At 38.7% G+C, this 5,270-nt stretch overlaps 1 long non-coding RNA gene across 1 annotated transcript; it reads left to right on the plus strand.

The window, feature by feature from the left end:
- Positions 1-636: 636 nt before the first annotated feature.
- LOC128892772 (uncharacterized) lies at positions 637-1,316 on the plus strand. The gene is made up of 3 exons (XR_008461179.1): positions 637-701; positions 790-940; positions 1,130-1,316. It is a non-coding gene; the product is annotated as an uncharacterized LOC128892772 (long non-coding RNA).
- The last annotated feature ends 3,954 nt before the right edge of the window (positions 1,317-5,270 follow it).

Consider the following 5,270-nt stretch of genomic DNA (forward strand, 5'->3'; position numbering starts at 1 on the left):
CTAAAAATTATTTTTTGTCAATAGTAAAACTAATGTATTAACAATCTTTGTTCAAACAATGACCGAGGATATGATTTTGCTGTAATATTAATATGTCACCTAGGCATTCTTTCTCGATGTACGAAACGAAGAAGAGTTGAACGAGGTTTGGTTGACGAATGACGATGGATTCGAATGTTTGTTACGAATATATTAATATACCTATTATTCTCTCAATAATATATTCTATTAACACTCGCATCAACCGTAGCACAAAATAAAGTAATCAGTTAACCCTGAGAGAAAATCTCACATGTCCAGTCCCAAAAACAATCCTCGTCCCTGAAACAAATTCTCCGCTCACGCAGGTCGAGGACAGCGTACAGGAAGACCAGAAAAAAACGTGTTCCAGGAGCGTTTAATACCGCAGCTTATCGATTTGGAAACTACGCCTGGTATCGTTTCGCTACACAAATCGTCGAGTTTCCAACGGGAATCGACGAATGGGCAAGTTCGTTTGTTAGCTCGTTCCGCGGAACTTTTCCAGAAGTTACACGCATACGCGGTCGTCGCTGCTTTTGCGTCTCTGTTCCTCTTTTCCCTCCAGGCACAGGTTGGTAGAGAGACCCTGAGGATACTAGTCTTTTAACGCTGCTCCAACGGGAAGACTGACAGCTTTCGCGGAAGCGGCTTTCGAACCAGCCACGCATATTACCTCCGAGGTAATTTGTTCCTGTCGGCTCGATTTTGCCCCTTAGGATCGTTCCTTTGGCTGGGAACGCTGGTAATTGATTTATCTATAATCGGTAGGCTTCTCGCGATGGAAGCGACTGGGCGTTCTTGAGTAATTGTTTCTTCTTCGTGGTTCGGTTTTCCTGAACTTGGAAATGCAGGATCGACTGATTACTTTTTGGCTTTCTTGAGGATTGCTATAGACTCGTGGGCTGTTGTTTATCTGCAGGTTTCTTGGGAATACTTTAATGGAGTTGTTTATTTGGTACACTAGATGTAACAGTGGATTAGTTACACTTGGGGATAGTGTAGTGATTGTAAATAGGTAAATACAATATTCGAAGTAAATAACATTACTTCAACATTCATTACAGAAGTGAAGTCACTATTATTGGCTAATTTGAAAAATCTTTCTTAGAAAGAGAAGTAATACGAAAGACTTAGGTACGTGATCGAATTTGAAGCAAATAATATAGCAACTATTTCATGAATGCTGGTAACGAAACTAGCGAAACACCTTGTACACGCTGTGCAACAGGGTTGACCTCTGTTCGATCGACTGTCACAGGCCTAATTGCAATATCATCGGGGGTTGGTATTCGACGCTGGTATTAAAGTGGAATTCCGTTTCGATTGGCTACGGTGCCGGGGTGACATTTATAGATGTACAGGGTGACTGGTTATTGGCGACGAATTTTCGTGGTAAAATACGTCTGTTGAACATGGTTCTTGAAACAGAAAAGTCTGTTTAATATGTTTGTGCAATGTTTACATAATGTTTCTTATAAGACTGAGATTCTTTTGATGAATGTTTTCTTATTTTTAAAGCATATACACAACTTAATTAAAAAATGAATAAATTGTTGTATTTTGTATCAAGACAGTATAACAGAACTTGACATATAATTAATAGTTTCTCTAAACTTTGTCCACAACTAATGAAAGATGATCTGATGTGAATTTTGTGACACACCCGTTGTAAATTATCATCTATCAGTCAGTTCTAATTTTATAACTCTGGGAGTGCAACATAATTCATTGTAGAATTACACGCATAAATAAAGAAACATGTCAAGAACCTAATATTGTGTAGGTTGTTTATTCCAGATTTAACTTTCCATTCGGATATTTATTCTCCTGATTCAATCATGTTCAACCCATTCTCTGCCAACTACGAGACGTCTCGTAGTTCAAGTTAATTGCAATTATTCAAGGGATAAAAGTTCAGAACCCTTTACGTCACGAATTATTGCAAATGAAGATCGTAAATATTCTTTTTAAAACAACAACTGTAATATTACTTTTTATTATTAAAATATCTGGATTACATATCTGTGTTAAATCTTGATGTCCAAGACGAAACGCTTTACCTGGCTGTGAATAGGTTAACCATTTTTTAAGAATTTTGGATGCAGGTGATCGTTAGACATTTATGACTATTGACTATTAACTATTGACTTGCTGGAGCAGTGGTATCTCTACACGCAAATACATTCCATATTCCCCATAGTAAATTGAGGATTCTATTTGTGTACAGAACCTTGGCTGTCCTAACACCATGTTTATCGCTGATCTGATGGGATGCAACCGTCTTTGAGCGGTCTTGCATCATGTAGGTGATCCTTGGGCATTAGTTACGATGGATTTCTTGGTATGTCTCAGAGAAATTCCAATTGCTTATCCGCTGAATAGCTTCAGAGAACTCAATTAATTTGTGGGGATGATGATAAGAAAGAGCTTGAAAATCTGGTGCCCCGATGTATTAGACAGAATTCCTATGATTATGATTAAACTAACGAATTACACTAGATGTAAAAGAAAATCAGATTTCTAAAGGCTTTAGACTCCCTACCTTTGAAATTATTCTAATTTTCTAGTAATCTTGAAATAACCTAGCTGTGACGATAGTAACCCCTGGAAGAGTTATAAAAAGAGTTCGTACTAGTGTAGAGAGTGGTTAATCATAAATTACATCATTTTAACCCATTCACTGGTACCTACAAGATGTCTTATTTTGATTGCAATTACTTAAGGAATAAGTTTTAAGGAATAAACCTTTTGAGTCACGAATTATTGCAAAAGAAGATCGTAAATTTTCTTTACAAACAACAAATTTAATACAACTTTTTATTATCAAAATAATAACCTAGATTACACATCTATATGAAATCTTGGCGCCCAAGGCAAAACGCTTTAAATTTGCCTAGCAGCGAATGGGTTAATATTTAAGTTGCCTAGTTAATGTTATAAATAAATATTTCTATTCTAATAACGAAATTCATTAGAGCCTTTTGAGTCAAGAATTATTTCAAAAGAAGCGTGTAAATTTTCTTTTTAAAACACCAAATTTAATACAACTTTTTATTATCAAAATAAAAACCTAGCTTACACATCTATATCAAATCTTGGCGCCCGAAGCAAAACGCTTTAAATTTTCCTGGCAGTGGATGGATTAAAACATTTCAATTCTCAAAATTCGTTTGCAACACTTTCCACTGATATAAATGTTCTCAAAAAAAATTCAATCCCTGTTCAAGTCCATGCCTGGCACATACGTGTCGCAAATTCAAACCAATCAGGAATCAAATCGTTCAATCGCAAATCTCAGATACGATGAATCGAGGGATAAAGATGGAATCCGAACTTCGACGTCCCTTGAAAGCGAGGGCTCGCATAATAAAACGTTCATTAACGAACCGGTTGCCATAGCTCCGCGCCAGCAGGTGGAGAATCAGTCGGAGGGCGGGTACGCCCTGGCGCTTCTTCGCGGAATTAAATTAATTAAGCCAGATTATCTCGAACGGATGTAAAAAAAAACTTCAATACGGACAAGTTCAGCGTCCAGGTCGCGAGGGAGAGAAGTCCAGACGCGCTGGTAGTTTTAATTCGTTTAGGCGTGCACCCCGAGGCCGTGGACCTATCACCAGCGAGGACAGGTGTTAAGGCGCCCCCTTGGCCACATATTTTCCCTGTTCAGCGTCAATTTTCATTTGGAAGTTCCGCTGGTCTCGCGAGAAGTGACGCACTTAAGGGTAACTTCTCTCACCTGACCGTCTTCCTTCCACCCTCGCTGGACTCCTTGATATTCTGGTAACGTGTTTACGTAAGAACTGAGAGAGTTATGGCGGGGAGTGGGAGTCGTAAAGCAGACTTCGCGAAAGTTGGAATTTTTAACACAATATTTCTCGGGATAGTGGAATGGTAATTCGTAGTATGGTGTCTCCTTTGTGGCGGAAAATAGTCGAGGAATTTGGGAAGCTTAAGACTTTGGGAAAACTGACAGGTAGATTCTTAATTTGTTGAGCCTCTTCTTATTGAAAATTCAATAAAAGCAAGCTAGTCATGGTGCTTTTTAGTTCATGGTGGTTATTTAACCATGTATAAACGACCAAAAAATAAATTCTTTGTGGAACTAAATTGATTTTATTGTAGACCTAACGTACACCTAACTCAGATTCATCCGTGATCTGCAGGTGAACTTGCTGATTATTACTGAGGAGTCCTTACAGTCTCTTATTATATACAGGGCCTTCGTATCTAACGCGGACCTAACGCGTCACCTAAGAGGACCTCAACAGTCACACACTAGCTGAATCGTAATTATATCGTTAAAGGAAACATTAAAGTTCAATTAAAAACAATTATAAAATAAACTATTAAAAACAGATCTGTGGTTCCAAATTTACCCACTGACAAGTAACTTTTCTCTTCAAGGCTGTTCGCAGATAGTTCATCTCTCAGAAACGTGACATTCTTTAACAGGCCATTTTTGCAAAATCTCCAACAACAGCCTCATCACGCGAAACATCCACCCAAAGCACGTTAGCATCGTTTCGTTCCCATCCGGGGTAGAATTTCATTTTTCAGCCCCCGACAACGCTATTACTAGTCACGTCAGTGTCTCTCTGAAATTTTTCAGGGAAACATTTCTTTTTTTTTCCTGTTTTTCAACCCCGCTAACAGGCGCGCAGTCATCTTCCACGCGTCTCCGCCTCTCTTTGCTCGTTTAGCTGTACGGCGGATGCTCATTCGCCGGTCTCCCGACAATAACATACGCGTCACTCACGCTGAAATACATTTTCAAACTTCCATTTCCCGTCTCGGGGAATTCCTTCGATCCTGCAGGGCTCCTGCAGGTGCGCGTAAGCCTTCGATCCTGGATAACGCGTTCTCTTGGGAATCGTTCATTGAGTTGACAAAAGAGTCTCTGTTGGAGCAGGGGGATGGTTAATCTTACGGGTTTACTGGTATTTTTCGAAAAAAAGAAGCGAAATTCTTCGGACGTGTCGGTTCTGTGACTTTTCACCTTTGAAATCATTGTAAGTGAAGTAAATCGAACCAGGGATCGAAATTTTGTCGTTGCGATGAAGTTAACTCTTGATAGAGTTAAGGGTGTGTATTAGTGTAGAGTATGGTTAGTCACGGGGTTGTAAAATGATTTTTCGATGCTCGTATTTCGTCGTTATATTGTAACTGGTCTTTGATTGTACTATTAAGAGGATCTATATTAGTCCGTAGAATGGTCAATCATAAATTATATAATTGTAAAATATTTCAAT

This window comes from Hylaeus anthracinus, unplaced genomic scaffold, assembly GCF_026225885.1.
Source record: "Hylaeus anthracinus isolate JK02 unplaced genomic scaffold, UHH_iyHylAnth1.0_haploid 17678, whole genome shotgun sequence".
In the NCBI taxonomy this organism is placed as follows: domain Eukaryota; kingdom Metazoa; phylum Arthropoda; class Insecta; order Hymenoptera; family Colletidae; genus Hylaeus; species Hylaeus anthracinus.